The sequence below is a fragment of the Heptranchias perlo genome, unplaced genomic scaffold (assembly GCF_035084215.1).
Source record: "Heptranchias perlo isolate sHepPer1 unplaced genomic scaffold, sHepPer1.hap1 HAP1_SCAFFOLD_73, whole genome shotgun sequence".
Taxonomy (NCBI): Eukaryota; Metazoa; Chordata; class Chondrichthyes; order Hexanchiformes; family Hexanchidae; genus Heptranchias; species Heptranchias perlo.
The window spans coordinates 1,708,965-1,735,852 of record NW_027139761.1 but is presented as its reverse complement, the minus strand read 5'-3'; the positions used below and the strand labels follow the sequence as shown (position 1 = coordinate 1,735,852).

The following is a 26,888-nucleotide window of genomic DNA, read 5'->3' as shown; positions in this document are numbered from 1 at the left end:
GACACCAGGCAGCAAATTTTCTTCCGGAATTTTCCCTACACGACACTTCAAACCGATGAATACCAACTTCACGGAAAGAAGAATTATGTGTTTGGTTCTTTGGATTTAAAGACCTCGTGCCGGCTCCTTTACCATTTCAGCTGCCGTCAATCGCCCCCTCTCCCTCCTATAAACAATATAAATTGGAGGGCGCAATTCTAAAAGGGGTGGAGGAACAGGGGGATATGGGGATGTATGTGCACAAATCGTTGAAGGTGGCAGGGCAGGTTGAGAAAGCCATTAAAAAAGCATACGGGGTGCTGGGCCTTATAAACTGAGGCATGGAGTACAAAAGCAAGGAAGTCATGATGAACCTTTATAAAACACTGGAGTATTGTGTCCAGTTCCAGGCACCGAACTTTAGGAAGGATGTGAAGGCCTCAGAAAGAGTGTGGAGGAGATTTACTAGAATGATACCAGAGATGAGGGACTTAAATTTCATCGATAGACTGGAGAGGCTGGGATTGTTCACCTTGGAACAGGGAAGGTTAAGAGGAGAATTGATTGAAGTGTTCACGATCAGGAAGGGTCTACGCAGAGTGGATAGAGAGAACCTGTTCCCTTTGGCGGAAGAGTCTAGAACCAGAGGGCATAGATTTAAGGTGATTGGCAAAAGAACCAAAGGTGATGTGCGGAGAAACTGTTTTTACACAGCGAGTGAATAGAATCTGGAATGCTCTGCCAGAGCGGGTGGTGGAGGCAGATTCAATCATGGCCTTCAAAATGGCAATGTGTAAGTAATTGAAACGAAAAAATGTGCAAGGCTACGGGGATAGGGCGGGGCAGTGGGACGAGCTGGATTGCTCATGCATAGAGCTGGCACGGACTCGATGGGCCGAATGGCCTCCTTCATTTCTGTAACCTTCTATGATTCTATACAGTAAAACGGCACCTGCTATTGCAACACAGTAGGCCAGAGGAGACTCAGTGCCCACATGGGAACACGAAGAAGTCGATGTGTTATGGAATATACTGTTTGAACTTTGAACTCTGGTCAAAATGTTCAGAAGCAAAAGGCTCAACTACTTTAGGTGAGGTTGAAACTCACAATCTCGGCATTTCTCGAGAGTATAATTGTTGTAGAAATAACGCGCGCTGACCGATTGCGCCACCAGAGCCGCGCACGGTCTGTGTCACCAGTGCTCCCATCAAACACCTTCCTCGTCGGTCTCTCAATTATCGCTTAGTGATGTTTCCCACACAGAAGCCTCCAACCAAGAGGCGCTTCGTTAAACATCCGCAGTGACCTTTAAAAGCCGTGGAATCTGAAATAAAACTCCAGAAGATAAGAACTTTTAATTATATTATTAGTGACTTAAGGACAATCATGGTACTTCAAGGAGGATTTGGGGAAAGTGGGAGCTGAAACTAAGAAACTCTCTCTGGGCTGTCGGTTACTGAAGAGATGGGCGTTATTTCATTTCAAAATCGAGACTCTGATCTTTCTGATGGGGAAGTGTGACAGAAGATTGTGGTTAGTGGCAGTTGCCGGTGAGATCTAGAGGAGAGGGAGAAAAGACAAAGTCACAGCTGTGACAGCTCAAGTGCTCCGCTTATCTGTAATATTTAAAAAGGAATGTACAATACAGGACAAACCGATTTGGTATCGGTTATCAAAAATATTAAAAGACACGGGGTCAAATGGGGATTTGTGAAGAGGGAACGGATTTAACCGCCAGACCGAAATCATTCCACATGAATCTGAAGCGTCTTGCGGAAAACGGCAGTGCGAACTGTTATGTTCGTGTCATGACTTGAAAGACCCTCCAATTACCGACAGTATCTTTGAACGAGTTGTGCAGCAAAACCGCGATTGAAGCCGCTTTGAATTTGTCAAACGTGTAGGTGCCGATATTGGGGTTGATAAGGGTCGATTTCAATTATTTGAAATCTCACCATCTGACCCGAAGATTGACCGCAGAATCGAGTTTTTCCTGTAAGTCCTGAATTGAAGGGAAAGGCGCAACAAGCAGGTCGGAGAAATGAAGAGCAGAAAATGTGGATGAAACGTGCACGAGTGAAAATCCCTGTATGTTGGAAGACTCAGTCCCCAGTGGTGGAGAGTATTGGGATTTCAATCTGTTTCACAGCTCACACACACACCACTGGCTCATTTAATCACGATGTGGAGATGCCGGTGATGGACTGGGGTGGACAAATATAAGGAATCTTACAACACCAGGTTATAGTCCAACAAAGGGGATAATCTCCGAAAGCTTGTGATTTTAAAATAAATTTGTTGGACTATAACCTGGTGTTGTAAGATTCGTTACATTCATTTAATCACCTTCAACAACTCGATTACATCATCACTTAATCTTCCATACACAAGGAAATACAAACCTTGTCTGTGCAACCTGTCCGACATAACTGAACTATTTTAGCCCGGTATCATTCTGGTGAATCTGCGCTGCACCCCCTCCAAGGCCAATATATCCTTCCTGAGGTGTGGTGCTCAGAACTGAATGCAGGACTCGAAATGTGGTCTCAGCAGAGTTGATATAACTGGAACATAACTTCCACCCCTTTGAATTCCAGCTCCATTGAGATAAAGGCCAACATTCCATTAGCCTTTTGGGTTATTTTTTGTAAATGTCCACTGACTTTTAGTGATTTCTGCACTTGGGCCCTTAAACATCTTTCCTCCTCCACAGTTCCTAGCTTCTCACCAGTTAGAAAATATTCCAACCTATCTTGCTTCGGTCCAAAGTTCATACTTCCCCATATTGTAAGGTTGAACAGACTGGGGCTCTTTTCCATAGGAGAGAGAAGGCTGAGGGCTGAACTCATACTGGACTTCAAGATTATGCAAGGGTTTGATAGATCAGATGTGGATAAGGTGTTTGAACTTTTGGTGGTGAGTATTCCAAAACTTGGGCCCATAAATAAAAGATTGTCACTAAGTAATCCAATATGGCATTCAAGAGAACCATATATACCCAGAGACTCGTTAGAATGTGCAACTCGCTACCTCAAGAAGTAGTTAAGACGAAAAGCATGGATGCGTTTACGGGGAAGCTAGATAAACACATGGAGGAGAAAGGAATATAAGGGCTTGCTCATAAGGTTAGATGAAGAGGGGTTCGAGAAAGTTCGTCTGCAGCATAAACACCGGCATAGTCCAGTTGGGCCGAATTGCCTGTTTCTGAGATGTACATTCTATGTAATTCTATGTAAGTTCCATCTGCCACAGTTTTACCAACTCACTTAATCTATCAGTTTGAATTATAACTTTATGCTCCGACCTGCACTACTCACTGTGCCACCTAACTTGGTGTCGTCGACAAACTTGGATATACGGCTCTCATTCATTCATCGACGTCATTTATGCATATAGTAAAAAGCTGATGCCCCGGTACAGATCCCTGGGGGACACCACTAATCACATCCTGTCAATTTGAGCACAGATCCTTTATCACTACTCTCTGTCTCCTACCTCCTAACCAACTCCCTACCCATGTCAATGGGTTGCTTTAATTTCCATGTGCTCCCATTTGTGTTTACAGTCTCTTATGTGGCACCTCATCGAATGCCTCTGGAAGTCAATATACATATAACACCCATAGACACTCCATTATCTACCACGTTATTATATCTTCAAAAAGTTCAACTAGTTTCGTTGGACTTGACTTCGCCTTTACAAATCCATGCTGGCTCTCTCTGATCAACGCACTGATGGACACACAAAGATAAACACAGCCTGAAACGCCGGCATTATCGGGATTCACAGGGAAACGGGCAAGCGAAATTGACAAAGATGGAACAGTCTGAACCCCCAACAGAATGTGGCGTGTGGCTGATAGATATTAAAGAGAAGAGGTGAAAAGCAATGCCAGGAATTGGCTCCGTGGCTTAGTTGGTTAAAGCGCCTGTTCAGTAAACAGGAGGTCCTGGGTTCAACTCCCAGCCTTTATGTAAGTTATACTGTTTCGTGAATCTGGTATGCGAAAACACACAGTGCGGTGTTTGTCCTTGTTCAGGAGCAAACACAAAACTGATCAGCATGCCTCTTCAAAAATGCCCTTTCATTCTACAAATAGACCTCTCATGGAATGTGACCGGAACACGTCAATGGAAGGATACCTTCTTGTCTCTGGGCTGGTTGAGGTCGGAGAACAATTCTCGATTCGAGAGTCACATCCCGGAGATGCCTGAATTTAACCCTAGACTTGTGATCTTGACTTTTGCAAAGAGGGGAATGAAGTCCCCAAATCACTCCACCTGAATCTCAAGCTCCTGCTGAAGAAGTTCAGTTCAAACAATCAGGAATTTAAAGGCACCTCAATGACCTGCACGTTCATTGAACGAGCTTTGCTCACAATTGCATTCGACCTTGAAACCGCTCTGGGCTTTGATCTCACTGAAGCAGAGTATGGCCGCTTTGTATCTGTGAGCATGTCGGTGACGAGGTTCGCTTTGATATTGGTCGCTTCCAATTTTAAAATTTCACCAAGCGTCAGGGAAAAGAAACCGAGAATCGAATTGTCCCTGCAAGTGATGAAGTGAAGGGATTGGTGCTCCAAGCAGACTTTGAAAATGCGCAGTGCAGTCGCTCAGGAGTTCCAAATCCAGACTCTCGCCACTGGGCGATTATATTAACTGAACTTTACTCTGGCCCAGTGTCACCGCGCTGAAATCGAGTATTTCTCCGGCACGTTTCTCTTAACTTCATAGTTGCTGATTTCAGAGTGAAGACCGGCTCGTTGGATTTTCACTCCTGCAAGCTTCAACCATTCATTTTGGACTGACAGTTGACAACTGTTATATTGGTCACTGCAACCTCAAAGTTTAGCTGAGTGAATTATTGGTTTAGTAGGTAAATTCTTCACCTGTCTCGTAATGCTATCGGTTAACGCGAAAGTTTGATGGTTTGAGCCCTAATTTTATTTTCCCTAAGGATTCATCGCCTCAAAGCTCCAGGGTTTCAATGTGTGTTTTGTCTGCAAGAAAATGTAACGTGATCATTGCCGGCTGAGCAGGACTGATATTCCACCATTTACCCTGTAGTCGGAGAGCAGGCACATCAATCATATAAAGGAAGGAACTTTGGCTTCACAGAAATCACAATTCATAACCCATTTATTTTTAGCGGGTATATTTTAAATGATTTAACGCCTGCCTTAAATGGTCGACCGAGGACTGTCACACAAACAGGTTAAATCTTCATACAATAATTGCCACAGTCATTTTTAGACTGGATGCCGCACGGCCACTTTGCTGTCAGTGAAGAGAGACCAGAAAGAGCGAAGTGCCGTTTGCCCCTCTCAGTGTGGCCCTGAAGGACTGTGTCCAGGCTGAAGTTCTGTTCCCACCGGACGATCCTCCCCCCAGATTGTCCTTTCTGAGCTCCAGCCAGGCGATGCTAAACACTCAGGTGGGAAAGACCAAAATCTCCAACAACGTGTGTAAAACAAAGCTGATTTATTTAACAGATATCCAGAATATTAATCTCCAGCCCAGTTATAGGGTTATTAACATCAGAAGAAACAAACCCCAAATGTCAGAATGAACATGGTTCAGTTCTGGATGGGATCAACAGCAGAATCCAACCCCTGCAGTCACTTTCGAACTCCCTGGTGTCTCAGCACGTGTGATGACTGAGTGAATCCCTTCCCACACACGGAATCATAGAATCATCGAAAGTTACAGAACAGAAGGAAGCCATTCGGCCTATCGTGACTGTGCCTGCCGAAAAAGAGCTATCCAACTTAATCCTACTTTCCAACACTTGGTCCATAGCCCTGTAGGTTATGGCACTTCAGTTGCACATCCAAGTACTTTTCAAATGAGTTGAGGTTTTCTGCCTCGACCACCCTTTCAGACAGTGAGTTCCAGACCCCTAACACCCTGTCCGCTTCTGTGTATCCTGTTACTTTTTCACTGCTATCCGGAAGTCTATAAACAACTCCCACTAAAGTATTGCATTCTGTTCTGTTACTCAATTCTACGCAAAGCGTTGCTACTGCGTGCTCACCTTTACTGATATCTCTTCTTTCCAATGCAGTAATAGTATCCCTCCTCAATATCGCTACTCCACCGGTTGGAACGTGTCGTACCCTTATGCCCTGATGTTGTGTTTAACACACTTGATAAATAATATTGGTGAGCTGCAGACACAAATGGTAACATGGGATTATGTTATCGTGTCAATAATGGAGACCTGGCTCAAACAAGCGGCGGAATGGCCACTTAAATATTCCTGTCTACAACGTATTCAGGAAAGGCAGGGAAAAAATGTAGTGGGGGGTAGGGGGGTCAGAGGGGAGCAGGCACGATTGATCAAAAATACTGTTACAGCGGTAGAAAGGGTCGCCATGCTTAAGGGTTCAAAGGCAGAATCTATTTGTTTAGAATTAAGGAACAATTGAGGAGCTATTACGCTGCTGGATGCATTCTATAGGCGACCAAATAGTGGGAAGGAGATAGAGGAGCAAATTGGCAGGCAAATCGCAGAAAGATGCAATAATTTTAGAGTAGTGATAAAAGGGAACTTCATTTATCCTAATATAGACTGGGAAATAGAAGTGCAAAAGTCAAAGAGGACGAGCAATTCCTGAAATGTGGACAAGAGATCTTTCTTAATCCGTATGTTTTCAGCCCAACGAGCAAGGAAGCAGTGTTGGATTTATTTAGGGGAAAGAAGTGGGGCAAGTGGAGCATGATTCAGTGGGGGAGCATTTGCAGCAGGTTTAGTGTAGTTATGGAAAATGCAAGGAAAAATCAGATATGAAAATACTCAACTGGGAAGAGCGAATTTCAGCGAGTTGAAAAGGGATCGGGTCCAGATGGATTGGAATCAAAGATTGGCAGGTAAAACAGTAAATGAGCAGTGGGAGGCTTTGAGTGAGGAGATATTTCGGGTCCAGACTGGATACATTCTTACTAGGGGAAAGATAGGGCATGGAAAACTAGAGCTCCCTGGATGACAACAGAGTATTTGAGACAGCATTTTGTACATTCTGAATAACAATGTCCGGACAGGTGTGTCCGCGGTTATCAAACACAACCTCGTCACCTCCACGCTGACAGATGTAAAGTGGCCACATTCTGCTTCAGTGAGATGAAATCCGAGAGCGGTTTCAAGGTCAATTGCAATTGCAAGCAGAATGCATTCAGTGGACGTGAGATCATTGAGATACCTCCAAACACCCTGCCAGTTTGAACAGCAGCTCAAGATCAAAAGTCGGGGGGAAAAAATGAGGGCTCGTCCGGGATTTAAACCCGGGATCTTTCACATATTTCAAGCAACAAACTCGAAGCGAGAATCATACCCCTAGACCAACGAGCCCGCTGAAAAAAAACGCAACAAGCAGTAGCTTCTGAGTATCAGCGGCCACTTTCCCCAAATCTCCCTTAAAGTACCGGAAATAAAAATGTGTCCGTACATTCGTGAAGAATTAGAAAGCCAATGGCTTCACTGTTGGGTTTTGTTTAGGGCTCCTGACGCTGATAAAGATGATTGGGGACAGTTGATGAGTTAATGGTTGTAAGGGCGCAGATACTCCGGTGTAACGGTGCAGATACTCCAGTGTGAGGATGCAGATACTCCGGTGTGAGGGTGCAGATACTCCGGTGTGAGGGTGCAGATCCTCCGGTGTGAGGGTGCAGATACTCCGGTGTGAGGGTGCAGATGCTCGGATTTAAGGGTGCAGATCCTCGGATGTGAGGATTTGTTGCCGCGACTGTAATGCGGTTTTATTTTTTTTTATTCGTTCACGGGATGTGGGCGTCGCTGGCAAGGCCGGCATTTATTGCCCATCCCTAATTGCCCTCGAGAAGGTGGTGGTGAGCCGCCTTCTTGAACCGCTGCAGTCCGTGTGGTGACGGTTCTCCCACAGTGCTGTTAGGAAGGGAGTTCCAGGATTTTGACCCAGCGACAATGAAGGAACGGCGATATATTTCCAAGTCGGGATGGTGTGTGACTTGGAGGGGAACCTGCAGGTGGTGTTGTTCCCATGCGCCTGCTGCCCTTGTCCTTCTAGGTGGTAGAGGTCGCGGGTTTGGGAGGTGCTGTCGAAGAAGCCTTGGCGAGTTGCTGCAGTGCATCCTGTGGATGGTGCACACTGCAGCCACAGTGCGCCGGTGGTGAAGGGAGTGAATGTTTCGGGTGGTGGATGGGGTGCCAATCAAGCGGGCTGCTTTATCTTGGATGGTGTCGAGCTTCTTGAGTGTTGTTGGAGCTGCACTCATCCAGGCAAGTGGAGAGTATTCCATCACACTCCTGACTTGTGCCTTGTAGATGGTGGAAAGGCTTTGGGGAGTCAGGAGGTGAGTCACTCGCCGCAGAATACCCAGCGTCTGACTTGCTCTCGTAGCCACAGTATTTATATGGCTGGTCCAGTTAAGTTTCTGGTCAATGGTGACCCCCAGGATGTTGATGGTGGGGGATTCGGCGATGGTAATGCCGTTGAATGTCAAGGGGAGGTGGTTAGACTCTCTCTTGTTGGAGATGGTCATTGCCTGGCACTTATCTGGCGCGAATGTTACTTGCCACTTATCAGCCCAAGCCTGGATGTTGTCCAGGTCTTGCTGCATGCGGGCTCGGACTGCTTTATTATCTGAGGGGTTGCGAATGGAACTGAACACTGTGCAGTCATCAGCGAACATCCCCATTTCTGACCTTATGATGGAGGGAAGGTCATTGATGAAGCAGCTGAAGATGGTTGGGCCTAGGACACTGCCCTGAGGAACTCCTGCAGCAATGCCCTGGGGCTGAGATGCTTGGCCTCCAACAACCACTACCATCTTCCTTTGTGCTAGGTATGACTCCAGCCACTGGAGAGTTTTCCCCCTGATTCCCAATGACTTCAATTTTACTGGGGCTCCTTGGTGCCACACTCGGTCAAATGCTGCCTTGATGTCAAGGGCAGGCACTCTCACCTCACCTTGAGAACTGTTGTTATTATCCAAGGCAGCGCTGCAGGATGCTTTCATGATCTCTCACAAATCAACTGAAACCGTTCGAAATGTGATCAGAATTTCGCGTTTCCAAAATAAAAGGGAGTGACATTCATTGTTAAAACAGTCTGGTGTCGCTCACTGCAGAAATATCCATGTCAGATCTTATCTGTCAAGAAGAATTTAGATTTCGGCAAAGCCAATCACAAGTGAAATGGTGGAAGATCGGCCGTGCTCAACTGCCCATCGAAACCGGACATTTGTTTTGTGGCCAAAACATACATCAGAAACCAGGAAATGCGATACCATGAAGATAAAAGTTACCCCACCGTCCCTAGGTGGGCTCGAACCACCAACCTTTCGGTTAACAGCCGAACGCGCTAACCAATTGCGCCACAGAAACAGCACACGTGTTTTATTGAACCACTAAAAATTCAGGTTGCAGCGATCAATATAACCTCTCTCGAGTATCAGTTTACTTTTCAGATATAAAGTGTGTGAAATTTGCACGAGTGAAAATTTGTGCTCTATTATTCCTGAACATTAAACTCACCTTGCCATTAAACACCTGTATGTTGGAGGACTCCGTCCCCTCGTGGTCGAGAGGATTGATTTATCGAGCTGTGATTCGCCATTCTCTATTCCAGTAATATTCAGGTTTGCTGAAAATGAGATAAGATGAAATGATCAGGTCCAACGAGCAGGTCTGTGACACGACTCGGTGTTTACAAAGTTGTCTCCTACACTTACAGCGAAGCGGACGGCAGTTTTCACTCTTAAACCAGGTACGATGATGTTAGGAAAAAGTGTGGCCGAGAGATTCTCGATTTCAGCGCGGTGACACTGGGTCAGAGTAAAGTTCAGTTCATGCGATTGCGGAGTGGCGAGAAGGTGGATTTGAAACTTCTGTGCGGCTGCGCTGCGAGTTGTCCAGATCTGCTTGGAGCGATATTCACTTCAATTCTTCACTGACAGGGACAATTTGATTCTAAGTTTCATTTCTCTGCTGCTTGGTGAGATTTCAAAAGTTGCAAACGGCCCACACCGACCCCAAACTCGTCACTTCCACTCTGACAGATGTAACGCGGTCACACTCTTCACTTCATTGAGATGAAAGCCGGGAGCGATTTCACATTCGAATGCAATGGCGAACAAAACTCATTCCAAGAAATTTTCGTTCACCTGAGGAAGGAGGAAGCCTCCGAAAGCTTGTGAATTTAAAATAAAATTGCTGGACTTAACTTGGTGTTGTAAAATTGTTTACAATTGTCAACCCCAGTCCATCACCGGCATCTGAACATCATTCCAAGAATGTGCAGGTCATTGAGGTGCCTTTAAATTCCTGATTGTTTGAACTGAACTTCTTCCCAAAGCGTTTGTGATTCACGTGGAGCGATTTGGGGACTTCATTTCACTCTTTGCAAAAGTTTCAACCGCAGGTCAAAATCAAATGTCGAGGGCAGAATGAGACACCTTCCTAAAATTTGAGAACCAGGGAAGCAGAATTTAGAGCAAGGTTCTGTTTATTGAGAAAAAGCAGATAAAATATTCATTCCGGAACGATCCAGAATCCGATCAGCTCGAAAAGTAACGGTTACCCCGTGATTTGAACACGCAGCCTTCTGGTGACGCAATAATTCATGAAGACAGAAGCAGGAAGTTGAAAAGTGGGAATTGATAGATTCAGTGAGTGGGCAAAACTGCGGCAAATAGAGTTCAATGTGGGGAGAGCGAGGTCATCCACGTTAAATCTAAGAAAGATAAATCAGAATGTTTTCTATATGGTGAGAAAGTGGGAACTGTGGAGGAGCAGAGAGATTTAGGGGTCCAAGTACAGAAAGCGCTACCAACTGGCGTACAGTACAGAATTCAATTAAAATGTCCAATGGACCGTCAGTACGGCCGGTTAACTCAGTTGCTTAGAGGATGTTGTAACGCTTTAATCACGGATTCGATTCTTATAATTTAATTTATTTATTTCGGCTTTTTATAACTTTTAAAATCGAAGCTTACAAAAAAATATATAAAGACAGAATCGAGGAGACAGTTTTTTGAATAATATCCATTGTCACTTTGCCTCAGGACCGGAGAAACATGTCTTTCTTTTTATTCGGGTTTTTTTTAGCAACTGACCCTGTAGTGCAATGGCTAGTGTGTTGGATTTCCACTTGTTTTGTTTGATAAGCCATTCAAAGGCTGTGGATTCTAATTGGAAAGGCGTTGGATTTTAGTTCGGGAGCTGGGAAGTGAAATTTTGCAGCAAATCCGCAGCAGGATCATTGATGTCCGTCAAGGATGTGAAACTGCCCCCCACACTTCGTCTTACACAAGTGGCTCCAGTCACACCCGAATTCATGATTCTTAAACCATTCTGAGCTGGATTGGCGAAACACTCTCAAGAAGGAGACTCAACATCTGCTCAGACCGAAAGTCAATCTGCTGGACTTCCGGCTCTGTCAGTCTGCATGTTCCTTCAGACAGTTTTCTAACTGGACACATACATCCTGCTGCCGTGTGAGCATTGGTGCTTCAGGGGTAGAATTCTTGTTTGCAGTAATTCTGTTCCTGTAAAACTAGCTCCTGAAGTGTAGGATGGAAAGTATCCTGGCTGAGCGGCCTCTGGCGCTGGTTTAAAGCTCCAGTTCAATCCCACGATTTGAAGATGGATCAAAATCATAGTTTGGGTCTCGAAAACCGCAGCCTCCCTCCTGTAAACAAGTAATACTAAACATCACATCTGTTATTGCAACAGCGTAGACCAGAGGAATCACATGGCAATTCAGATAAGTAGATGTATTTTGGAAAACATCAATTCTACCTTCAACTCCGGTCGAAATGTTCACAAACAAAAGGATTGCTTGATCGAGTTGAGACTCGAATTAACAACCCCGGCATTTCCCGAGCCTGTAACTCATATCAGGACCGATTGCGCCGCTGGAGCCCGGTCACTCTGATCACCTGTCCCACTCTGCTGGAAAGAATCTTAAGGTGAGATGTCCTTACCAATGGAAACGTGTCCTGTCCCCGTGATGAAACTAATATCTGCACTTTCACTTTCAGCTTCTTTCACATCTTCTGCTCCAAAGCTCTAAAATCGGGTTTTCCGTGAACAGGTCAAAATTGACATTTGCAGAAATTCTGTCAGTGGTAAAATTCGAATCGAGAAACGCCCCAAACATTGAAACCAGCGATTTAAACCACCAGCTCACACTTCCACAAAACAAGGCCTGTCTTTCAAGGTCTGTTTAATGATCAAATAAATTAATTGAAGCTAATTGACCGTATTTGCCGGGTGCTGGGGTTGTTCCCCTTCGAACAGAGAAGGTTCAGATGAGATTTGATAGAAGTGTTCAAAATCATGAAGGGTTTAGATAAAGTAAATCAAGGGAAGCTGTTTTAATTGGCGAAATGGTCGGAAACCAGAGGTCACTAATTTCAGGTGATTGCAAAAGAACCAAAGGCGATATGAGGAAAAACTTAATTAAGCAGCGAGTAGTTCTGATCTGGAATGCGCTGCTTGAAAGGGTGGTGGAATCAGATTCAATCGTGACTTGAAAAAGGAATTTGAAGGGGAAAAATACAGAGCACCGGGATAGGGCCGGGGAATGGGACTAATTGGATAGATCTTACAAAAAGCAGGCACGGGCTCGATGAGCCGAATAGCCTCCTTCTGTGCTGTAACTATTCTATGATTCGATGGACAGAAGCGGTCTGAATGAATGGGCGATCGGTTGTGGGTAGCAGGGAAATTTTCGACTGGTTGTCCGGTTGTGTTACTGACGGCTCCTTGTTCTCGGATTATGGTTTTCATTTTGGGCGTTTCACTGATTGATATGTGAGAGGTTGGGGGTTTAAATCCCAGAACCCTCCTGTTTCACTATTTCCAATGAAGATTCACTTATTTATTTCTCACATTTTTTCAGCGTTGCAGAAAGCAGGATTGATTTAATCCTCGAGCATATTTGAGGACAAGGGGCCTGAATGCAGCCGGTTTATCGACGCAACACACACGGAGAGAGTAAAATGCCTCACGGCGGTGTGCAGATTGAAACTAAAGGTGAATTTATCCCAATTCCGGCGATCTCAGAGGTGCAGAATTAAAATGCTCCTCAATTGGTCGGGAATACGAACCCTGTTCCCTCGCGTGGTAAGTGCAAATTCTACCAGTGAAACAGCAACGTTTTCATGGCATCGGGCTCTCCGTGTCCAGTTGGAAACCTGTTTGAAACAACATATAATTTCACAAATCTCCTCTGAGTACCTTGCGCATTCTGATTTACAGCCGTGCATTACTAGCACTCGCTGCTTGTGATGGCCGAATGGTTAAGCCGTTACATCTAAAACTCGACGGGGTCTTTTGGTGAAACATTGGAATCCTGCTCGCGGCGCTATTGTTTACAGTTTTGTTCAATGCTCAAAAAAAATATGAACTGGAGATAACGGACCGCATTTCCTTCTCTCACAGAGATCCTCTACCGCGGCAGAGCCTTTTAATTGGAAGCCCAGTGGTCTCTTGCAAAATTTCAAGGTGCTTGAAGGAAATTTCACAATAATCCACAACTGGAGAATTGTGTCCAATTCTGGGTACCATACTTTAGGAAGGATGTGAAGGCCATAGAGAGAATGCAGAAAAGATTTACTGGAATGGTTCCAGGGATGAGGGACTTCAGTTACGTGTATAGACTGGAGAAGCTGGGGTTGTTCTCCTTCGGGCAGGAAGGTTGAGAGGAGATTTGATAGAAGTGTTTAAAATCATGACGGGTTTAGATAGAGTAAATGAAGAGAAACTGCTCCCTTGGAGGAAGAATCGAGAACCAGAGGACGCAGATTTACGGTGGTTGACAAAAGAACCAAAGGCGATATGAGGAAAAACGTTTTAAATCAGCGAGTAGTGATAGTCTGGAATGCATCTCCTGAAAGGGTGGTGGAAGCAGATTTAATCGTGACTTTCTAAAAGGAATTGGATAAGTATTTGAAGGAAAATTATTTGCGGGTCTACAGGGAAAGAACGGGGGAATGAGACTAACTGGATTTCTCTTAAAGAGAGCCGGGGCAGGCACAATGGGCCGAATGGCCTCCTTCTGTGCAGTAACGATTCTATGAGTGTATGATTTCATCTCTCTAAAGCTTCATTTCTAATTCTGCTAACTTGGTATTCAGGCTTTTTTTTCTATACTTTTATCTCTCTATCTCTCTCTGTCTCTGTCCCTCTCTGTTTTCCCCTGATGGACTTCTCAGGCTTCCTTGAACGGCCAAAGCTCATCGAACCTGCGACACCAGCAGAGAACGGTAAAGTTCGAAAGACTGAGACGGTTGGAAAAGTAAAGGACCAACCCAGATGATGAATTCGTAGCCAATGTTCACATATTGATGTCTCTTCGTCCTCATAGTGAAATCATCAGTACTTTTAGCCCAGTATAAAAACAAAGTCTTGTATTTATAAAGCGCTTTTCACGACCTCAAGACGTCCCAAAGCGCTATACAGCCAATGAAGTATTTTTGAAGTGTGGTCACTGTTATACTTGTGGGAGAGTGGATAATCTGCGGATGCCGAGACAGACAACAATGTAGCTTTAGAGCAATTAATTCTGCAAAGTCTCACTTGATAATACAAGTCGCACATTCAAAACGAATGTGTCAAAGAGAGGCTAATATTGTTCATATGAAATAGTTAGAATACAACTTGACATTGCTGTACATCGGATTAGAAAACGTGATTGGATGGAGCGGTCGGCTGTGGATGGCACCGAATTCTGCATTGGTTGCACCCCTCTGTTATCAGTGGCTCGTTGGTCTTCGGGTATGATTCTCGCTTTGGGTGTTTGCTGATTGTTATGTGAGAGATCCCGGACGAACCCTGCAGTGTTACCATTTTTATTGCAAAATCACTAATTGACTTCTCACGTCTTGTCAACGGTGTGGTCGGCAGGATTGTCTTAATTCCAGTGCATGGAGGACAGAATGCAGAGGTTCTGTCGACGATAACACACATGGAGAAAGGAAAATATCACAAGATGGTGTTCAAATTCAAGCTGAATGTAAATGTATCCCAATTCACTCGACCTCATGAATGGAGAATGAAAAATGCTCCTCCATTGGGTGGTGATCGAACCCGCGCCTCGCGCGCAGAAAGCAAGAATTCTATCACTGAAATAACAAAGTCCGCACAGCAGCCGGCGGCATGTGTTCAGTTCGAAACCTGTCAAAAAGAACATACAGTCTCAGAGTTCTCCTGTCATAACCTTCTTCATTCTCTTCTGCAGCCGTGTCGGATTTGTCGCTTGCAGCTGCGATGACCCAATCATTGAGAAGCAGGACTTGCAATGTGATTTTCCAACCCAGCTTCGACGCAACACACGTGGAGAATAGAAAATGTCTCGAAATGGTGCGCAGATTGAAGCTGAGGGCGATTGTCGCACAATTCACGCGATCGTATGAATGGAGAATGAAAATAATCCTAAACGAACCGGAAATCGAACCCCGGTTTCTCACGTGACAAATGAGAATTCTGTCACCGAGACAGCAAAGTCAGCACATTAACAAGCTGCAAGTTTCCAGTTGGAAACCTGTCTGAGAGAACAAAGTGTCACAGATCTCGTGTGATAACCCTACGCATTCTGATTTATAGCTGTGCATCATCGATGCTTGCCTCTGCGATGGCCGAGTGGTTAAGGCGTTGGACTTGAAATCCAATGGGGTTTCCCTGCACAGGTTCGAATCCTGTTCGCAGCGCTACTTTTTAAAGTTTGTTCAGTGTTCAAATTAATATGAACTTGAACGAACGGACCTTGTTCGCTCCCTCAGAGAGGTGCTCCATCGCCAACGACGCTTTTAACTCGGAGCCCAATGATCTCTTGCAAAATTGCAAGACACGTGAAGGAATCTCTCCCAAGCTCCATTCTAAATTCTGCTCGTTCGCAGAACTTGACATTTATACAATTTTTTCCTATGTTTTAATCTCTCCCTGTCTCTGTCTCTTGACTTTGCCTGTTTTCTCCTGATGGACTTCTCAGGCATCGTGAACAGCGAAGAATGATGGAACCTGCAACACCAGCAGAGAAGGGTAAAGATGGAAAGACTGAGACGGTTGGAAAAGAAAAGGTGCAACCCAGCTGATGAATTCGTAATTAATGTCCACACATTTATGTTTCTTCCCCTCACAATGCAAAAATCAGCAATTTGAGTACAGTACACTTATGGTAGAGTGTATAATATGCGGATGTTGAGACCCACAATCGAACCTTTGCCGTGGTGATGAAAGCGCCGAATCCTAAACACTAAACCCCAAGGAAACGCTGAAAATTCTTTGCTGCGAACAAGCAGAGCAACGCGGCCTTTCCTACTTGGCCCTTTGTCAATCAGGTCATTTTCCTGCCAGACAAACTGCTCGCACAAAATGGCATTTTCTGTTCAAAATAATATCGCGACAGAGGTGATGTTCAGGCAATGACATCACCAAGTGCAAGTAGGCATGTACATGAAATGGAAAGTGAGGTAAAATACTCCCACAAGCTGCTGATGGACATGTTTCCATTTCCAAAATTCACGCATCGAATGCAGCTCCTGGTAAAACTGCAAGGCCACGCAGGTCCATCATGAATCGTTTGAAGCAACTGGCAGTTTAAAGTGGCATCTCCTGCTGCTTCTGTGGGGAGTGAGAGAGAGGCACTGTCGGTATTTGCGTGCAGCTTGATTTTGCACAGAACTGCACAGAGAAACAGCAAATATACCGGGGCTGTGAGATGTTCTATATTATTGATATTTAGCCACAGGAATATCCGCAGTCAGAAGCTGAAAAGAAGGAGAGATAAGAGGCCTGAGAATAAACACAGAGCTGAATGAATCATGAAAGAGCGAAAGAAAAAATAATGTCATCAGTTCCACTTTGTCTCGTGCGCAATCTTGGGAGCTTCCCCAATGGCCTGGTGGTGAGAATTCGGTGCTCTCACCGCCGCGAGGTTCGATTCCCAGTTAGGGAATTAACTTTAAAAAGAGTTATGAACTTATTTAATTAATTACATGAAGCTAATTAAATCCTGTTCGTAGTTGAATCCCTGTTTTAATCACCATAAATCAATCGATAACTTTCTATTTCAGACTGAAGACGATGTTGACGTGGTTACCGAGAGACAGTCAAAACTTTTATCAGATTTTTATGCTTTGAATGTGATGAATTTTTTTCATTTTATAGACTGCATCTTAAGAGTGGGATTAAAAACGCAGTGGAGTCGTTGTTAAATTTAACATTAACTGGCAATTGTCGCTGTTTATCACAGGAGCGCCCGACGAAAGGCATCGGGCTATGACAAAAATCCCCACCGTTTTGCTCTTCCAAAATAAAGGGTGTGAAATTTATTCTCTGAACATAGGAACAGTCTGGTCTCACTCACTACTCATTTGGGTTCCTCTGGACTACCGTCTTTCAATAGCAAGTGTCAGTTTACTTGTTCATAGGGGGAGAGGGGGTTTTAGAGGCAGCTCATATGGCAAAGGGGCCGGTACAAGATCTTTAAATCTAAAGAACCAAACAAACAATTCTTCTTTTCTTTAAGCCGATATTCATCGGTTGGAAGTTTCGTGTTGGGAAAATTTGGAAGAGAAATATGTTGCCTGGTTTCACTGTGTCACGGGTGAAATTATTCAGCTTACAGATGTTGATACGCTGAAAGGTCGAGAGGCCTTTTCCAACTCCAGTGTGGGACAAGTTCAGCTTTTGAGCCGGTGGGTAAAGTGCTATTTTAATTGCTGCTAACGAATGACAAGACATTTGGCACAAATGAGTACTTTGTATCTGTCTTTAACAAGAAGACAGAGTCTCAGCAAAGGAAGTTATCGTTGAGATACTGGATGGTCTAAAAATTGATAAAGAAGAGGCACTTGAACGGCTGGCTGTACTTAAAGTAGATAAGCCACCACGTCCGGATGGATGCATGCTAGGTTGTTGAGGGAAGTAAGGGTGGAAATTGCGGAGGTACTGGCCATAATCTATCAACATCCTTAGATATTTGTGTGGTGCCAGAGGACTGGAAAATTGCAAAGGTTACACCCTTGTCCAAAAAAGGGTGTACGATTAAACCCAGCAACTATCGGTCAGTCAGTTTAACATCAGTGGTGGGGAAACGTTTAGAAACGATAACCCGGGACAGAATTAACAGTCACTAGGACGAGGGTGGATTGATTAGTGAAAGCCAGCACGGATTTGTTAAAGGCAAATCGTGGTTAACTGACCTGTAAGAGTTTTTTGATGAGGTAACAGAGAGGATAGATGAGGGCAATTTAGTTAATGTGGTGTATATGGACTTTCAAAAGGTGTTTGCTAAAGTGCCGCATGGTCGGCTTCTCATCAAGATTGCGGCCCATGGAATAAAGGGGGCAGTAACAACATCAATGCAGAATTGACGAACAGCAGGAAACAGATTACTGATGAACTGTTGTTTTTCGAACTGGCGAGAGGTGTACAGTGGCGTTCCCCAGGGATCAGTGCTTGGACCACTGCTTTTCTTGATATATATGAATGACTTGGACTTGAGTGCACAGAGCACAATTTCAAAATTTGCAGATGAAACAAAACTTGGAAGGGTAGTAAACAGTGATAAGGATAGTGATAGACTTCAAAGGATATAGACAGGCTGGTGGCATGGGCGGAGACGGGGCAGATGAAATTTAACGCAAAAAAATGCGAAGTGATACATTTCGGTCGGAAAAACGAGGAGAGGCAAAATAAACTCCAGGGCACAAATGTAAAAGCGGTAGAGGAACAAAGAGGGGTTTATGTGTACAAATCGTTGAATGTGGCAGGGCAGGTTGTGAAAGCGGTTAAAAAGCATACGGGATCCTGGGCTTTAGAAATAGATGTATCGAGTACAAAAGTACAAAAGTATAGAAGTCAGGATGAAACTTTATAACACACTGGTTCGAACACAACTGAAATTTTGTGTGGGGTTCTGGACACCGCACTTCAGGAAAGATGTGAAGGCCTTCGAGGGGGTGCAGAAAAAAAATACTATCATAATTCCAGGGATAAGGGACTTTACTCACGTGGATAGACCGGAGAATCTGAGGTTGTTCTCCTTGGAACAGAAACGGTTTTGTAGAGATTTGATGGACGTATTCAAAATCATGAAGGATCTCGGCATGGAAGATGGAGAGAAACTGTCCCCATTGGTGGAAGGGTCAAGAACCAGAGGACATAGATTTAAAGTGATTGGCAAAATAACCAAAGGTGACATGAGGAAAAACTTTTTTACACAGCGAGAGGTTCGGATCTCGAATGCACTGCCCGAGGGTGTGATGGAGGCCGATTCAATCATGGCCTTCAAAGGGGAGCTGGATAAGTACTTGAAAGGAAAAAAAATGCAGGGCTTCGGGGAAAGGCGGGGGAGTGGTTCCAGCTGGATTGCTCTTGCAGAGATCTCGCACGGACTCGATGGCGCGAATGGCCTCTTTCCGTGCTGTAAGCTTTCTATGATTCAATTTTATGTGTAGGTTGCAATGCAAATGGAACAGAGCGTGCCATGAATCGATACGACTCTGAGTATCCTCACAAGCAATGTATTTTAAGAGCAACTAATTCTGAAACGTCTTACTTGATAACTCAAGTCGTGCACTCGAAACCAATTTGGTAAAGGGAGACTAATATTGGTGAATGGAAATAGTTGGTGCACAACTTGATATTGCTGTCCACCCGAATAGAAAACGAGATTGAATGGATCGAAGTGGTCTGAAAGGATGGTCGATCGGCTGTGGGACGCAACCAACTTTTACACTGGCTGCACAGCTACAATAACAGCGGCTCGTTGGTCTAGGGGTATGATTCTCGCTTAGGGCGTTTCATTAAGTAATATGCGAGAGGTCCCGGGTTCAAATCCCGGACGAGCCCGCATGTGTTTTGCCTTTTAGTGAAAAGTCACCAATTGGCTTCTCACCTCTTTTCAGTTTTGCTGTTGGGAGAACTGAATTATGTCCAGAGGATGTTTGAGCTCCAGTGGACTGAATGCCGAAGTTTCGTCGGCGCAATACACATGAAGCAAATAAAATGTCTCAAGATGATGAGGAGGTTGAAGCTAAATTTGTTTTTTTCCCAATTCAGGCGGATATTAGATGACGGGATAGAAAGCCACATATCCAAGTTTGCCGATGACACCAAGATGGGCAGCATTGTGAGCAGTGCAGATGAAAGCATAAAATTACAGAGAGGCATTAATATAATAAATGAATGTGCAAAATTGTGGCAAATCGATAGGAATTTCGTCAAGTGTGAGGTCATCCACTTTGGACCTAAAAGGATAAATCAGAGTACTTTCTAAATGGTGAAAAGCTCGAAACAGTGGAGGTCCAAAAAGACTTAGGGGTCCATGAACAGACATCATTAAAATGTCATGGACAGGTCCAAAAAATAATCAAAAAGGTTAATGGAATGTTGGTCTTTATATCCAGAGGACTAGATTCAAGGGGATAGGCATTATGATACAGTTATACAAAGCTCTGGTTGGACCACACCTGGATTATTGCCTTCAGTTCTGGGCAACGCACCTTAGGAAGGATATATTGGTTATGAAGGGAGTGCAGCGTCGATTTACTAGAATGTTGCCTGGACTCCACAGTTTAAATTACGCGGAGAGATTACACAAACTGGGGTTCGCCTCGAATTCAGTCGATTAAGTGCTGATTTGATCGAACATTTCAAAATATTAAGGGGAACTGATGGGGTAAATAGAAAAAAAAGATTTCCGCCCGTTAGCGTGTCTCGGACTCGGGGAAGCAGCCTAAATATTAGGGTCAGGACTTTCAGGAGTGAAGTTGGGAAACACCTCTGCAAGCAAAGGGAGGGAGAAGTTTGGAACTCTCTTCCACAAACGGCAGTTGATGCGAGCTCAATTGTTAATTTTAAAACTGAAATTGATCGATGTTTGTTAACCAAAGGCATTAAGGGACATGGGGCTGAGGCGATAATATGCAGTTAGGTTACATATCAACCAGGATCTCACTGAATTGCGCATAAGGCTTGAGGGGCGAAATAGTATACTTTTGCTCTTCAGCTCCTCATTGTTATAGAATGATCCTGCATTGTATCGGGAATCGAACCAAGGTCTCCAGCGTAACAAGTAAGAATTCGACCCCAAGCACCATCAATGCGCGCGTTTGTAACAGCAGCATGTGTCCATTTGGAATCCGATCTGAATGAACATGCCGTTTACAGCTGCGGTGGCCGAGTGTTTAAAGCGTTGGACTCAAAATTCAATTGAGGTTTTCCTGCCCAGGTTTGAATTCTGCTCGCAGAGCTACTGTTTAAAGATCCCTTCAGTGCTGAAATAGATTAATTGGAGTTAATTGACCGCATTTATCTCTCTCCCAGAATGAGAGATTCTACAGCGAGGCCGGTGCTTTTAACTTGTGTCCAATCTTCTCTTGCAAGATTTCAAGACGCAAGAAGGAATCTCTCCCAATCTGTAACATAAATTCTGCTAGTTTGAAAAACCTGACATTTATACTCTTTATTTTCTTTGCATGCATCTCTCTATCTCTCCATGTCTCCGTCTCTTGTCTCTCTGTATTGTCCACAATGGACTTCTCAGGCTTCCTTGAACGGCGTTGGCTGATCCAACCTGCAACAATAGCAGAGAAGGGTAAAGAAAAAAAAGACTGAGGAAGTAGGAAAAGGAAAGGTGCAACCCAGCTGATAAATTCGTAGCTAATGTTTCCACATTCGTGGCTCTTCGTTCTCATGGTGAATGAAAGCAGCAATTTGAGTAAAGTGTACTTATGGTGGAGTGTAAACTGTGACGATGCCGAGACAGACGACAATGTCGTTTCAGAGCAATTCATTCTGTGAAGTGTAACTTGATAATACAAGTCGGACATTCAAAACAAAATTGATAAAGAGAGACTAATATTGTTGATCTGAAATAATTAGTTTAGAACCTGATATTGCTCTACATCGTATATCGTACAAGAAAGCGAGATTGGATGGCCATGGTGTTCTGAAAGGATGGCGGATCGGCTGCGTGGCAGCGAAATTTTACATTGGCTGCACGGCTCTGTTACCAGTTGGACTTTGGATCTGATTCTCGCTCAGGGAGTTTCACTGGCTCAAATCCCGGTATGAGCCCCCTTGCGTCCCCATTTTTCGTCGAAAACCACCAATTGGCTTCTCACATCTTTGAAGCAAGTGCAGAAGGCAGGTTTGACTTATCTCCAGCCGAGCATGTTTGAACACCAGAGGGCAGAATGAGGAGGGTATGTCCACGAAAGACACGTAGACGAAATGAAGATGATCTTTCAAGAGGTTGCACAGATTGAAGCCGGCACATGAATTTATCCCAATTCAGGCGATCTCATGGGTACAGATACAAAAGGTAAAGGAAGCTGCATTAGCCTGGAACCAAACCCCTGGTTTCCCGTCGGCAGGCGAGGGTTCTACACTCAACCACCAATCCACACACGGCTGCAGGCTGCACGTGTGGCGTTGGATACAAGTCTGGAACATGCAGTCTGGCAGAGTTCCTGTGATGAGCCTGCGCAGTCTACAACCGCGTGCTACCTGTGGGTGACCAAACGAGTGGGTCAAGCATGGTCTTGAAATTTACTGAGATTCGAAATCACTTCACACCGCCACTGTAAAATGGTCAAATAAATAAGAGCTGTAGTTACCAGGCAGTGTTTACTTTTTTCAGAAATAATGTAAGAATCCAGCCCTATGTACACGTCTAAGATTTCACGGCATGCGACGAATTTCCTTTAAGCTGCCACCTAAATTCTGCTCAACCACAGAATTGGAGATTTATACTATTTTTCTTTGCATGTATCTCTCTATCTCTGTCTGCGTTTCTTCACTTTCGTTGTTGATCCCTAATGGACTTATCAGGCTTCCTTCAACAGCCAGGTCTGGAAACCCGGGATGGGAAAAGGCTGTCGGTTCTTCGTCCAATTGTTGGATTTCGACGGGTTGAGTTTTGCTATTTTCCGTCTCCGTTTTCGGAAAATATAAACCGAGATGGGATTTCCCCTGCTCGGGTCCCGTCACCTGCGGATAATGGGAATGAACCCGATCTATCATCCGGTCCTAATATCTGTATTCTCATTGTTTAACAATAAAATTACGGGGTTACAGTTATTTTCAGGACACATTTTAGAAATTCAGACTTATTCGAAAACTAGAAGCACGTGGGATTAAAGGGCCGGTGGTAACGTGGGCAAGTAATAAGCTGGGGGATAGGAGGCAGAGAGTAGTGGTGAACGGATGTTTTTCTGACTGGGGAGAAATATGCAGTGGAATCCCCCAGGGGTCGGTATTAGGACTATTGCTTTTCTTGTTATATATAAATGTCTTGGATGTGGGAATAGGGAATACAATTTCGAAGTTTGCGGTTGATACAGAACTTGGCAACGTAGTAAATAGTGAGTATGATAATAGCAGACTTCAGGAGGACATGGACAGACTGGTGAAATGGGCGGTCACGTGACAGATTTAACGCCGATCAGTGTGAAGTGATGCACTTTTGGAAGAAGAACATGGAGAGGCAGTATAATCTAAATGGAACAATTTATGGGGGGTTCCAAGAGCAGAGGAACCTGGGGGTTCATATTCAGAAAACAGGGCAAGTTGATAAGGCGGTTAAGAAAGCGTATGGGATACTTGGCTTTGTAAACAGGGGCATTGAATACAAAAAATGGAAATCATACTAATCCTTACAAATCAGTGTTTAGGTCTCATCTGGAGTATATTGTACAGATCTGGGCACCACACTTTAGGATGAAAAGGGATTGAAGAGGATTCAGCGCAGGTTGACCTGGATGATACCAGGGATGAGGGACTTCAGTTATTTGGAGAGATTGGAGAAGCTGGAATTGTTCTCCTTACAGCAGAGATGGTTAACGGGAGACCTAATAGAGGTATTCAAAATAATGAGGGGTTTTGAAAGAGCAAGTAGGGAGAAACTGTTTCCTCTGGCATGTGGGTTGGTAACCAGAGATCATAGATTTAAAATAATTGGGAAAATAACTGGAGGGGAATTGAGGAGAATTTTTTTCACACAGAGGGTTGTTAAGATCAGGAACGCACTTCCTGAAAGGATGGTGGAAGCCGATTCCATGGGATCATTCAAAAGGCAATTGGACATAATTGAAGAGGACTAATTTGCATGATTATTGGGAAGAATCTGGGGTGTGGGTCTAATTTGGACAGGTCTTCGAAAAAGCCGACACTGGCACGACGGCCGAATGGCCTCCTTCTGTGATGTAAGATTCTATGATCCTATGATTACATTCTGAATCATTACAATTGAAGCTATTCAGTGTTGAGCAACGAAGAAAATTATAACCGTGATATTCTGCTTCTCCATTCCCTTATGAATATCGCAGATTATACTGTCCAGGCGGGGGTGGGTCTGAATGGGGGATAGAGTGCGGAGCTTGGAATGGAAGCCCAGCAGAATGAACTTGGTCTCATCAGTTTTTGTTATTTTTCCGACCTGTTGCCCGAAGCAGGCGGTGAACATTTTTCTCGAGAGAGGATCGTCATTTCAGTTCAGAAGGAAAAAGGTATCAAGAAAATCGCGTAAAACGCACACAGAATGATCCGGGACTTACAGCACACCCCTTTTAAACAGACACAGACACGAAATGATCCGGACATAAATCATAATTATGGGACGTAAGTTTCTCTTACGTTGACCATAAGATTTACTCATTTTACAATGACACCAATGTGCACTCTAATATTTCACGATCTCACAATCTCACAATCTCAACACCTTCCTGGAAGGAACTGTTGCTGATTTCAGCAAACAATGCAAAACCCTCCGTCTGCCGTTTCGAGAAGGATGGGACTTTCACCAGACCTTCTGGGTGGACTGAATGGGAGAAACAAAACTTAAACGCAATAACGACGAAGATGGGATTCGAACCCACGCGTGCAGAGCACAATGGATTAGCAGTCCATCGCCTTAACCTCTCGGCCACCTCATCGCATGCAGAAATATGCGAAACCCCCTTTATTCAAAATTAAAATTCTGGCTATGTTGCCAATCTGAAATAAAAACTGTAAATGTGTATATCCTCAGCAGGTCAGGCAGAATCTTTCGACATAGAAACAGAGTTAACGTTTCAGGTCCATGACCATCACATGAGTATTCCAACTCACTCAACTTGCGCCTTGTAAATGGGTGAACGGCTTTAGGGAGTTAGAAGGTGAGTCACTTGGCGCAGAATATCCAGCCTCTGACCTGCTCTTGTCGCCACAATATTTATGTCGCTGGTCCAGTTATGTTTCTGGTTAATGGTGACCACTAGTATGTTGATGGTGGGGGATTCGGCGATGTTAATAACGAATCCCCACAGAAGAGATTTACTGTAATAATTCCAGGGATGAGGAGTATTAATTTCATGAATAGATTGGAGAAGCTGGGGTTGTTCTGCTTGGAACAGAGACGGTTACGAGGAGATTTGATAGAGGTATTCAAAATCATGAAGGATCTGGACAGAGCAGATAGAGAGAAACTGTTCCAATTGGCGGAAGGTTCAAGGACCAGAGAACATAGATTTAAGGTGTTTGGCAAAAGAACCAAAGGTGACATGATGAAAAACTTTTCGACACAGCGAGTGTTTAGGGTCTGGAATACACCGCCCGAGGGGGTGGTGGAGCCAGATTCAATCATGGTGTTCAATAAAGAACTGGATAAGTATTTGAAACGAAAGAGAATACAGGTCTACAGGGAAAGGGTGGGGGAGTGGGTTTGTCTGGATTGCACTTGCAGAGAGCCGGCACGGACTCGATGTGCCGAATGGCCTCTTTTCGTGCTGTGACCTTTCTATGATTCTATTCTATTTGTGGGAGGCGATGCGAAGCGAGCGGAGCGTGACGTAAATCGACCTGCTCATGTATATTCCCTGATAATAAATCCTAGTGTGATGCAAAGAAGAAATTCATAATTATGGTGCATATCTTTTTTATTATACTGACTATAAGAGGTACTCGGTTCACCAGGGCGCCATTGTGCACATTGATTGATAATTCGCCGAGATCACAACTTACAGTCCCAACACCTCCGTCTAAGAAACAGTTGGGTGGCAATCCAGACTTTGCTGAATTGTGCAAACAGGTGTAAATCAGCAATGCGGAAAAGCACTTCCCATCAAAGAAGGGTTTTTGGTGAGGCGGCGAAAATGGAAAGGTGCACAAATTCTGGCAGCAGTGAGATTCGAACCCTCATAATTCAGAGATGGAAACCAGCATCTGAGACAGCGCAGTTACTCACGCACATGGTAAGCCATTGAGATCGGATGACAAAGCTCATACAGCTGAAACGTTTCCTCTGGTTCTTTCGCCACAGGTGCTGCCTGACTTGCTCAGCGTTTTCAGCATTTTCTGTTTTCATTTTTGTGATTTCACAGTGGCTGTTTTCCTGAAAACACCCAATTTGACCCAAGGACGCAGCTCGCACTTTACTTTCCTCACGCGCTTAAAGTCTGCCGTTTCCGAACAAAATCTCCTCCGCGCCGAGCTTTCAAAGGACCTTTCGCTCACGGCCAATCTCCTGGAATCGACACCTTTTCACCATTGCCGCTCTTTTCATTTCTCCTCATTCCTTTTCAATCGGACATTTCCACAGACCTATTAAGATCAAGCGGAACATTTCCGACTTTCCTGCACCGCCCAGTTTGCCAAAAATGCACATTTCAGCCGTCTTTCGCAGCTATGTAGCGCCGCCCGTCTCTCCCGCACATCAACTGTTCGGGGAAAAGCGCCAACGACCATGAAAACAAAACCCAGTTCTTCAGTTAACATCCCCCGTGTCACAAGATACCCCATGGAAATTTCACGGAAAAGTATGCGCTGTCCTACCGAATGCCTGCCCTGCTTTCTTAGAGCTTGTCTCTGGAGCAGATCGAAATGTATCGACTGGTTTCAAGGCACAAATGAACATTGATGCGAACGGGACATGTGTCCCCGA

The 26,888-nt window shown here is 44.4% G+C and overlaps 4 non-coding genes across 4 annotated transcripts; 2 read left to right on the top strand and 2 right to left on the bottom strand.

Moving 5' to 3' along the window:
• Window positions 1–9,266: 9,266 nt before the first annotated feature.
• On the bottom strand, window positions 9,267–9,340 carry trnan-guu (transfer RNA asparagine (anticodon GUU)). Its single transcript has one exon. It is a non-coding gene; the product is annotated as a tRNA-Asn (tRNA).
• Window positions 9,341–15,587: 6,247 nt separating this feature from the next.
• trnas-uga (transfer RNA serine (anticodon UGA)) lies at window positions 15,588–15,669 on the top strand. The gene has a single exon. It is a non-coding gene; the product is annotated as a tRNA-Ser (tRNA).
• Window positions 15,670–19,727: 4,058 nt separating this feature from the next.
• trnap-agg (transfer RNA proline (anticodon AGG)) lies at window positions 19,728–19,816 on the top strand. The gene is given in 2 exon segments: window positions 19,728–19,763; window positions 19,781–19,816. It is a non-coding gene; the product is annotated as a tRNA-Pro (tRNA).
• A 5,005-nt stretch (window positions 19,817–24,821) lies between these two features.
• On the bottom strand, window positions 24,822–24,903 carry trnas-gcu (transfer RNA serine (anticodon GCU)). Its single transcript has one exon. It is a non-coding gene; the product is annotated as a tRNA-Ser (tRNA).
• Window positions 24,904–26,888: the final 1,985 nt, after the last annotated feature.